The sequence below is a fragment of the Protopterus annectens genome, chromosome 6.part0, assembly GCF_019279795.1.
Source record: "Protopterus annectens isolate FY-2018-M chromosome 6.part0, PAN1.0, whole genome shotgun sequence".
Lineage (NCBI taxonomy): Eukaryota > Metazoa > Chordata > Ceratodontiformes > Protopteridae > Protopterus > Protopterus annectens.
In genome coordinates, this window is record NC_056737.1 from 1,118,669,540 (window position 1) to 1,118,681,089 (window position 11,550).

Sequence of the window (11,550 nt, forward strand, 5' to 3'; positions counted from 1 at the left end):
AGGTGTGTAAATGCGGTAGAACTTTTTCCTGAGTCTTTGGCATCAGCCTGAATTGTGAAAGTTGCCGCTGCAGTGTTCCAGCCAGCATAGTTGGACTATTAAATAATTGATCTGACTGTGTGCAGCTTCCAAACTAAGATGGCTATCAGTATGCCTGTACGGCATATGTATCCATATGGGGAACTGTTTTCATATGGACCCCACCTAGCAGTGGGGGTACATTTACTAAAATTGCTGTCTGGAATGAACACATGCTTAATTTTTGCTTAGAAGTATTTATCTGAGAAAGTGGTACATTTTTGGCTAGGCTTATATTGGCCCTAGGGCCAATAGCCTAGTACCTATCTATGAACCTGTGTCGTAGAGAAGTGTAGGAGGGACTGTCTTGTCTGTAAAAGGGTAATGAGAGGCGTTGTCTTTGGCCCTGGTTCGGTGCAACACAGCTTCTTTTGAAAACAACACTAGTACTGTCTTGCCTTTTAAGCAGTTGACATTCTGTCGAAGGTCCCAAGAGATTGAACATCTGCTGTAGTGAGTGAAATTAATGCAACTTAAAAAGAGCTGCATTTACATGCAGAGTCTGTAACATTTATAGTTATTGCCCTTTTTTCATAGGATATAGCAAGCTCCACAGGAGAGTCAGCGTGACCATAAATGCATATGTCTTCACGGTGCAGGAAATTACCTCCACATTCCCAGTATTGATGTGGCAAATTGTCTTGCGGAGTAGAAATATAGAACTAGTAGGAGAAAATGACTTGTGCTGGTGATAAACAACTGCTTAGTAGCATAGATAACAAGAACTGGCAACTGAAATGAATGTACTTAACCAGATCATGGGAAATGGATGTGCACTGTTTTTGTTCAGCTCTTGGATCTGTTGATGGCAAGTCTGAACTGCCTGGAGGGAACAAGCTGCTGTGCAGGTGCAGTTGAAGCTGCCCTTTCCATGAACCCGCAGATAATCTTTTAAATCGAAAATACAGGTGAAAAGTAATTGCACACAGAAAGTTTGGGAGTGTGCTGTTTGGGCACTACTTTCCAAGGGCAGTCATTTATTTTTTGTTTGATTTGATATATAGGAAAAGGAAAGTTTACTGACTTCAGCAGAGAAATAAGGTTATCGTTACAGTTATTACGCTTGTTAATCAAGATGAGTGTGATTTATATTCTGTGGAGTAGTAGTGAAGCAGCAATGCATTGTGAACATATGGCAAATGGCCAGCATCGAAAGTTAACAGAACCTGTGCAGTTAACTTGAATTTTACAGTTTTGTTGGAGAAATTCGACTGGTATTCAACATAAAGGCTTTTACATAGAACAGAGTGTTTTATATGTATGCACGTCTACAGATACAGTACACAGCCCCCCCAGCTTGTATGCACGTCTACAGATACAGTACACAGCCCCCCCAGCTTGTATGCACGCCTACAGATACAGTACACAGCCCCCCCAGCTTGCCTTCTACCATTTTTTCTTCTGTTCATTGCAGATAACTTCTACCCCTTAGCCAACCCCCCAGCATCACCGTATGTTAGTGTTTTCTTGTATGCCGTTTTCTGCTTATGCTGCACAGTAGTGACTTACAGTAGTCCAGTTTTTGTCCTGCCCCAATGTCTGCTGGAACAGTAAACCATCCATAGGTATGAAAGATGCATGAAGTTCTGCAGAGGAGTGAAATGCACGTCTGCCTTTGTCTGATAACGACAAAGGACGAATGCAGTTTGGACCCTCATTACACTTTTTCTGTGGGTCACCTTGCTTACTTTCTTATAAGCAGAATGTTCGTGTCCATTTTGTTGTCCTTTAGCATCTTTCTAAAATTGCCAAAGCCGTTTTAATTATGGTGATTATTTATGTACGTATGCGTAAGGGATATTTTCGTATTTACTGTAGAACAGAAACCATGAAAATACCACTTAATTGTGGTAAAATGGCAACAAATAGTGTGGAAGGTAAAACAAAAACCACGAATGCACAATGACTGTAAATCTGGGACAAATGGGTCCATCCTCCAGGACATTGGCTGCAGGAATTAGAGCTGCATGGCACAACAGACCTTGCCAGGCTCCAGACCATCCTCCCTTTTTATGCTATGGTGCACTGCAGTAGATGTTCTTCGTGTTTCACTGTTGGAGTCATCACACTTGGGTTATCTGCCTGCAGGTAGCCCTCAGTCGGCCCGAATACTAGAGACTTAATATTTCTGCGTCGGATGCTGTCACTCCAGGACTGACGTCAGGTCATCAGGGGTATAAAAACAGGCAGCCGACGCCATTACCTCAGTCTTTCTTGCCTAGGAGCAGTTCACAACTGCCAGTCGGCTGCTACCTGAATATTCATTTACAAATATAATAATTCTGAAGTTGTCTAAATTAAGTACCCCGTTGGGGATCCTTTTTTCTTGCTCTAACCGATGTCACAAAAAGTCAACAATTGTCTTGCCTGTGGAAAGCAAATACCTCACAGAGATTTTCATTCTTACTGAGTCGCCTGTTTAGGCCCAGACCACGATGTCCCTCGCTGTTGGTTTTGTGCCTTATTTAATGCCCATTCATCGTTGGGCTTTTGCTCTTTATCTCCGTATTCTGAAATGGCTTAAGATAAAGACAGAGACAGACCGCATAGGTCCAAAACTGCAGACGATGCTTTCATTAAGCTAGTCGCCAGTCCGCCGGTACTTAGTGAGATGCTTTTGCAGCCCCTGTAGCCCACTTCAGTGGATTTGCAGGCCTCTACTGAGACCCATTCGGAGTTTGGTATGTCATGAGACACATTTTCGTCTGTGGAACCTGCGGATGGGTCCGGAGCTGCTGAGCAGGCACCGGCTTCTGTGGCAGTTTGCTCAACCGATGTTCGACTTCTTTTTTAACCAAATTACCAAGTTTCTTAGGCCTAGAGTATGCACTACGCCTAGAAAACCGACGACCAAAGCGCATGCACCTGCTCCCATGCCACAAAAACAAGTGCTTAGAATGGCTGAAGATCTTATTAAACTGATTAGGGGAAGTCAGCCTTCCTCTGCTAAGAGACAGACTCCAGTCCCCTTCAGCTTCTACAGACCAGGAGTCTGTTGACTCTGAAATTTCTGACTATGAAGGCATGCTCTTATCTGCTTATGAGGATTCAGATGCAGAGGAATCCATTCCCTCTGCTTCCCCTCCAGAGGATTTTTCTTTTGGTGAAACTTTGCATACCTTACGAGAGCATTTCCACTGGGAATGCCAAGTCTATCCTCAGTCAAAAAAGAGACTCAAGAGAATTTCTAGAGTTGCCTCAACACAGGCCCTTAGCAGTACCCCCTGTCCTGGATGTTGTGGATGATGTTTTTATGGAATCCAGTTTTACTCCTGACACTTTACCTCCTGCCCCTAGGAAACCAGACAGGTACTACAGAGTACCTGACACACTCAAATTTCTTGTCAAGAATCCTACTGCTGACCCAGAGATCATTTCGCAGGGGCCTAAAGGTATCAAGAGTACTACAGCCAAGAATCCCACCCCTTCAGACAGGGATTCCAGAGCTTTGGACAGATGAGGTAAGAAGGTGTATGCCTCTGCAACCCTTGCTATTAGGGCATTGAATTGTCAGTTTCACATGCTAAAGTACCAGCAACATATTATGGAACTTATTAAACAAAAATTGGCAACATTTTCAGACTGTGCAGAAAATAAAGAATTGCAGAAGCTTATGCACTCTGCAAGCCAAGTCAGCAAGCATACTTTGCAGTGTGGCTTTGATGCCTTATAAGCATCTTGCCACTGGCTCTGTACTGAGAAGACATGCTTGGCTGAAGGAGCAAACCTTGCCAGACCATGTCGAATCAAAGTTACTAGACGCTCCTTTGAATAAGGACTGTTTGTTTGACACCAAAGCAGAAGAGGTTCTTAAAAAGATGGAAGAAAAAGCTAAGTCTATGCAGACTGTTAAAGAATTCTTACAAGTGCAACCCCCTATATTCAGTAGGCATTGCCCTTCCAAACACTGGTCCTTTCCAGCCCCCTCCAGGCCTTCTCAAACCAGACCCAAGGGAAACAGACCACCCAGACTACAGTCTCGGGGTATGCAGAGATCTAAGTACCCACAAATTACCACATAGGTGGTAATCCATTAAGCACGGAAGAGGTAATCAGGGACCTAGGGACCCAAGTCGACAGTAACCTCTCATTTGACACTCACATTGCCAAGGTGGTTAGGAAGACCTTCTATATTGCCCACCTTATCATGAAGGGATTCACATCTAGATCGAGGCCCATGACTGAGTACAATGCCCCATTTGGGATGTATCTTACCTGACACCTGCAGCAGTTAGAAAGACCCTAAATGTTCCTCACCAAGAGGATAAAGGGTCTCAAACATATGTCATATGCTGCCCGGCTGAAGAAACTCCAGCTCTATTCAGTCGCATACCGCCTACTCAGAGGTGATCTATGCCTGACGTACAAGGCCATGTCCAATCCGGAATTAATGGACATGCTCCACCTCAGAAAATCCAAATCCATCAGAGCCACGAGAGCAAGAGATTTGAACCTCAACACAGAAATAAATAGGACGTGCTGGAGGGACAGATTCATAACCCAGAGGCTCCCTACACTCTGGAACAGAATCCCAGTCCATGTTAGACAGAGCCCCTCACTAACTCTCTTCAAGAGAAATCTTGACGAGTGGATGGGAGATTGTAGGTTTACCCCGGGGGGTCATCTCTGTGTCACTACTAGACAGAGGCACAGTAAACTAAACCCTAAATGGGCGTAGTATTCTCATCCCAAGGGGTGGCGAAAGCCGCACACACTCTGGCTAGGCTTATAAATGCCCTAGGGCAGATAGCCTAGTATGAACCTATGGAGTGCCCCCACCCTTAAAGCAGGGAGTGGTAAGCCACCTCCTTACGGAAAAAGCTCACAATGATTTCTTTACTCCACTCCCCAGCCCTGCCCAGTTGCTTGTGTCCCTAGGAGGAAAACTTGCCCCCAGCCCTGCCCAGTTGCTTGTGCCCGTAGGAGGAAAACTTGCCCTTCATGCAAAAAACTGGATGTCCATCACTCAGGACTGGTGGGTCCTCAACATTGTATCCCAGGGTACAAATTTTATTTCCATTCACTGCCAACCCCAAGCGAGTTTCCAGACCTTCCTCCAAACCAGTGGGCAGAGGCTCAAAACCAAGTACTTTCCCTACTCAATATCATAGCTATTCATCTGGTTCCAGTAGAACAAAGGGGTCAAGGATTCTACTCCAGACTCTTCCTGGTACCCAGGAAAGAGGGCTTTTGGTGCCCAATCCTGGATGTTTCCAATCTCAACACCTTACTGGTGGTACCAAAGTTCAAAATGCTTACCCTGCAACAGCGTCTTCCTATGCTAGCCAAGGATGCCTGGTTAGTCACCCTAGACTTAAAAGAAGCCTATCTGCATCTCCCCATAAGGGAATCATGCAGGAAGTATCTACATTTCAGGGCAGGGTTTATGCATTATCAGTTCTCTGCACTTCCCTTTGGCTTATCTACTGTGCCCAGAGTATTCACAAAATGCCTGGGTTCAGTCATTGCATACTGAGGGCAGAGAAATATCCAAATTTACCCATACTTGGACGACTGCCTGATTCAGGTGGACAGTCAGGAATTGGTGCTGCAGCACCTGACATCTGTGAAAAACCTTCTTGCTTCCTTGGGGTACACCATCAATGAAAAGAAGTCAAAACTGGTACCCAGTCAAAAGATTGTATTCCTGGGAGCAAGCTTGGACACAACTTCCCAGATGGCATTCCTCACCTCAGAAAAACAAGTCTACCTGGCAGACTACTTCAAACAAATGGCCACCTGAACCCAGCTATTTGCAAGAAAAATACTGCAAGCCCTAGGGTTCATGGCCTCATGTATACTGCTGATTCCATGTGCAAGACTGCATATGAGGAAACTCCAATGGTACTTAAAAAGTCTTTGGTGCCAACTTTCTCAGGACCTGGAAACAGTCATTCCTATCATACCCTGTCTAAGGACAGAGTTTCTCTGGTGAGCAGAATCATGCAACTACAACAAGGGACTGCCATTTACTCAACCCCAAGCCAGCCAGACCCTAACCACAGACGCATCAGACTTTGCCTGGGGGGCACACATGGACAGAATATGTATTCAGGGACACTGGAGCCCAAGTCAAATTCATCTGCACATCAACCAAAAAGAGATGCTAGCTGCACAGAATGCCCTGACAGCTTTCAGATCCCTAATCTTTCCAGGACAACTGCTAATAAAAACAGACAACACCACAGTTATGTGGTACATCAACAAGCAAGGGGGGAACCCATTCTTACCCACTCTTTAGGCTAGCCATTGCCCTGTGAAACACGGCCTTGGACATTCAAGTCCATCTGCAAGCTCAATTCCTGCCAGGCCAGCAAAACTTACTGTCAGACGTCTTAAGCAGAAATCTCCTAGACCCACACGAGTGGCAATTGGAGCACAGCACCTTCAACCTTCTGATTCAGAAACAGGGTTCCCCAGAGGTGGATCTCTCTACCTCCCCCTACACCCATCAGCTCAGCAAATTATGCACCAAGAATCCTCACAGCAGGGCCTGGATAGTGGATGCCCTATCTTTTCAGTGGGTAAATCTCTCAGTCTATGCCTTTTTCAAGAGTATTACTCAAGATCAAGCAGGACAGACCAGGGACAATTCTGATTGCCCTGGACTGGTACCCACTCCTGTGCAGCCTGACATTGGTGCCACCCTGGCACCTACACCAGAATCCAACCCTGCTCTCTCAGCAGGAGGGACAGATTCTGCATCTACACCTGCAAACCCTAGATCTTGCAGCCTGGCTTATTCCTTGAATTCTCCCCCAGCAACCTTAAGCAAACAGGTGCTGGATGTCATTCTTGAAGTTAGAAGACCCAGTACAAGAAAATCCTGTGCTGATAAGTGGAAAAGGTTCTGCTCATGGATTCAATCTAAAGGACAGGACACAACACAACACTGCCCTCTCTGCCTCTTATCCTGGATTACCTAGCAGATCTACTCCACAAAGGCCTGTCCTTCTCCTCCATTAAGATACATGCCTCAGCCATTTCTGCTCATTACAACACTTAGCCACCTCTTCTCTGATCAGGCCCTGCTTGGGACCTTAACTTTGTACTGGAAAAGCTCACGCTTCCCCCCTTTGAACCTTCCGCATCAGCAGAGTTTAAATTCCTCTCTTGGAAAACAGCCTTGCTTCTAGCCATCACTTCAGCTAGAAGAGTGTCTGAACTACAAGCACTGATGGCTGTGGAACCCTTCATTATTTTCCATGCTGACAGGGTTTCCCTCAGGGCTAACCCTTCCTTTATGCCTAAAGTGGTGTCCAGTGTGAACTACGGAGCATGACTTCCACAGGTGTTCCTGAAGGGAGCAGTTCCCCTGATAGGTACCTCTGTTGCTTGGAATGGGGTCACAGTGAGTACTGTTGAAATTTACAAGTGTTTAACCTCTGTTGGCCACTGGCATTCACAGGAGTGAGTGTGTTACTTGTACTGTCATGCTTGTGTCATCCACTTTTCAGCTTTGGTGTCAGCTGTGGCTTAGTCAGCCCCAAATTGTTGTCTTGTTTTGACCTCTAGTGATTTAGGTGCTTTAACGCCATCCTCGCATGCTGTGTCTGAGGTACCTATAACATCCAAATATATGCACGACTTGGTCTTCTAGTATTCCGCGGGTGAGTTGGTACCCCGTAGGTAAAGTTTCCTCCCAGAGTCTCCACTCTAGAGTTTCCCAATCCCTCCTCAGAAGAGACTCATATTTCTGCCTGTTTAGGCTACAGGGCCTTTCTTTTAAAAGCATCTCAGCAGGTGTTTTAGATTTGCCTAGGTGACATGAGGTTAAATTGAAGTATTACTGAATACACACACAGGATGACAGCCTAATTCCAAGCCTCTTATTACCATAATTTGTAATGTGTAAGCACTTTGCACAGCTGAAACAGTCACTATGCCATGTATATGTGTGTGTATATATATATATATATATATATATATATATATATGGCATATAAAGTGCATTTGTCAAACTACTGCAAAACAGCACACGCCACATACCTCAACCTGGCCAAAGCTTCTGGCACAATTCCCCACTCAGGCATAGTAAAACAGCTAATTAGACTGAGAATAAACCCCTCTGTCACCTGCTGGATTGCCAGCTATCGGCATCTGTAGTGATCCCCGGGGTAATATTCTGTTTCCCATTCACTCGTCAAGGTTTCTCTTGAAGAGTGTTAGTGAGGGGCTCTGCCTAATGTAGATTGGAATCCTGTTCCAAAGCATGGGGTATATCTGGGACAGGAATCTATCCATCCATTAAGTCCTATATATCGTTGTGGTGAGGTTTAGATCCCTAGAGTGTGTGGCTCTCGGGGATTTGTTTTTTTATTTAGATGGAACATGTCCATCAATTCTGGGTTGGACATGGCCTTGTATGTCAGGCAGAGATCACCTCTGAGTAAGCGGTATGCAACCGAGTACAGCTGGAGTTTCTTCAGTCGGGCTGCATAGGGCATCTGTTTGAAACCATTAATTCTCTTGGTGAGGTACATCTTTGGTCTTTCCAGCTGTTGCAGGTGTCTTGTAAGGTACTTCCCAAATGGGGCATTGTACTCTATGATGGGTCTGATGAGTGATGAGTAGAGGGGCACAATAACTTCTTTAGTTCTAGATGCAAACCCTTTTGTGATTAGGTGGGCCACATAGAAGGATTTTCTAACCACCTTAGCAATATGATTATCAAAGGAGAGATTACTATCTACTTGGGTCCCCAGATCCCTTATTACATTTTCTGTATTTAGGGGACTACCATGTATGTGGTACTTCGTGGGTACTTTGTTTTTTCCAAAGGGGATGAATATGCAGGAAATCAAAATAGGGGAAGTTACCTTGCAGTTAGCATTGTTGCCTCACAGCAAGAGGTTCTCCGGTTTGATTCTCTGCTGGAGCGCCTTCTGTGTGGAGTCTGCATGTCCTCCCCTTGGTCGAGTGACGTTTAAAGACCTGCAGGCAGGTGCGTGCATGAATGGGTGTGCCTTCTTTGAAGGTTGGGCATCGGGCTGGCACCTAACAATCCACTGCCAATCATCAGTGGACCGGAGCTCCGCTGTGGCGACCCGTAACGGGAAAAGCCAAAAGAGACCTTCACAAAGAGACCAATTCATAGGTTGGTACTAGGCTATCAGACCTAGGGGACTATACAAGCCTAGCCATAACAATTCCCTGTCTTTTTCTTCCCACAATATTTACTTCCCTGGACCCCTGTCAGTCACCAGGGTTCTGGGCTGGGATCTGTCCAGTGTACTTTTCTGAAGTCAAAGTCTCTGGTTGATTAAGTTTGCACATGACTGCAAGCTAGGAGCAGTCATTGAATCCCCAGATAACTTAGCCTTCCTGCAGGAAGATTTGTCCCAAATAAATAACTGGTGCCGAAGTCATGCACTGTAACTACATTCCAAAGAAATGCATTATTGTGTCCTTTGGGAAGTCATCTGTCCCAGGGAATTACCACATTAACAATACACCCCTAAGAGTTGTTCAGGATTTGGGAACTTATGTGGACAGTGACCTAGCTTTTTACCAGTATGTGTCCATTGTTGTAAGAATGGCCTTCTGTATTGCACAGTTTATAAACAAAGAATGTGTCACGATCTAGCAATGTCTTTGTTCCTCCTTAACTCTTTCTACCAAGTACTTTGTGTCCTCATTCCGGAGTGCTTCTTCCTTCCTTCCTACAGAATGATCCCTACATTGCCTATACAAAGAAAATCGGACCTAGTCGTTTATTCCTTCCTTTGCCATTTCCGTGCCCTTCAACCTCCTTACTGCGCACCACATTTTATTTCTGCATGAAACATTGTGTTAGCATCTTCAGGAACTGTGTCGCGCACCTCCAGTATTTTATCACACTGCAGACATGTTGCCAAGGAAGCCTGCTTAGCGAGGTGCTCATTAGCCTCACCTTCTTTCCTTCCCACTTTGCACACTAACCGCTGAAAGCTTGTTTCAGTGTCCTGGATCAAACAACCCAACTACTAAAATTCCATCCACTTCCATTAATCTTCATAGTCGGTCATAGATTTAGTGAGCAACTTGGGCATGTGTGGCAAGGTCAAGAAGTGTGGGGGGGACTTCCTGGAAGTAAAAAATGTGGTCTAAAAGCGATTAATTTTGACCACAGTTTGCAGCTAATACAAGAAGTGCCATAAAGGGCTCTGCTCAGTGGATGGCAGAGAAGACCTGTTAGAGTTACTGACAGAAGTGTATATCACAGAAGGAGAACATTTACAGAACTCTACTGTAATTGAATCAAAAAAACCTTTTCTGAAAGAAAAGAACTTGCAAAGAAATGTCATTTTCTTGGAGATGTAGTCCACTTGGGATAATGAAGTCTGATCTTAAAAGCAAATCCTTGTCAGTGTGTCAGGCCCTATCATTTCTAGCCTGAGTTGTGTTATAAGAAAATACTGTTCCCCATAGATGGACCCTGAAAAGCATTGCCAGAGAGCATGGCAGACTTTAGGTCAACAGAGAGCCGTATTGGAGCTTGAAACAGATGAATATATATCCATTCTAAATGGGAGGATGACTACAAAACTCTTAGGGGTGTATTGTTAATGTGATAGTTCCCTGGGATAGTACTTTGTCCATTGACATGGTTGTAGTATAAACAAGAAAAACTTGCTTTTTAAGTAGTTTCAACCACTCTAGTTTGAGCTTTAGTTACATAGTTAGGCCTGTGTGGCCTGGAAACAAAGCAGTGTTTTGCTCCAGCCATATTTCTTATTGCTTTGTGTAATGTGGGCGACATCTGCACTTAACTAGAATCACTATATTATGGTTATATGTTTCAGTCTAGACAGAAAGCTTGCATAGTGTCTCTCATACTGCCTTACTTAGATGACTGCTGGAGACGTCCGTCTGACTTGTCTTACTATTCTGCATGGACCTCTTACGTCTGGCCCAGTTAACACATATTGCAGCAATATTTCAGTGGTCGTAAATGAGACCATTTGCCAGTCTGTTATACCATTTATGTATTAATTGATTCCCTTGTATTTGCAAAACTGCTTCAGTAACTAACCTTCACGCTTTTCATTTTAGATGTTAGTGTGATTTGAAGTACTTTATTGACCTCAGCATGACACAGATTCAGGCATAAAATTGTGGGTGGCGATTCAAGTTCTTCTGTAATGGTCATTGTTCTCACCTTTCGTCATTTGTGTGTTGTGATAAATTTCTTTCACACACATCTCAAGATTTAAGTAGGTATGACTATTATATGCAGTGAGAAAAATAGTGCTGAAGAAATTGTAAGGACGTCTATGCATTAAAGTTATGTCTAAGGGAGAAAAAATAGCTCTGGAATGAGGTTAACTATATTAGAGGGTGACGTTGTGCTTTAAGAGAAACATAGGTAGAGTGGCAGCTGTTATTTTACACAGAGCACTACAAGAACCGGGCTGCAGATTTGTCATATTTTCTAACGATGCACACTCTGACATTTTTAGCTATACTGTCTAAATATAATTTACATTTTCA

General features: G+C 44.3%; 1 protein-coding gene across 13 annotated transcripts in view; it reads left to right on the top strand.

Annotated features, from left to right (window-relative positions):
• RBMS1 (RNA binding motif single stranded interacting protein 1) overlaps positions 1 to 11,550 on the top strand; it is a 1,922,565-nt gene that overhangs the window by 363,663 nt on the left and 1,547,352 nt on the right. The gene's annotated exons all lie outside the window — the stretch shown is intronic.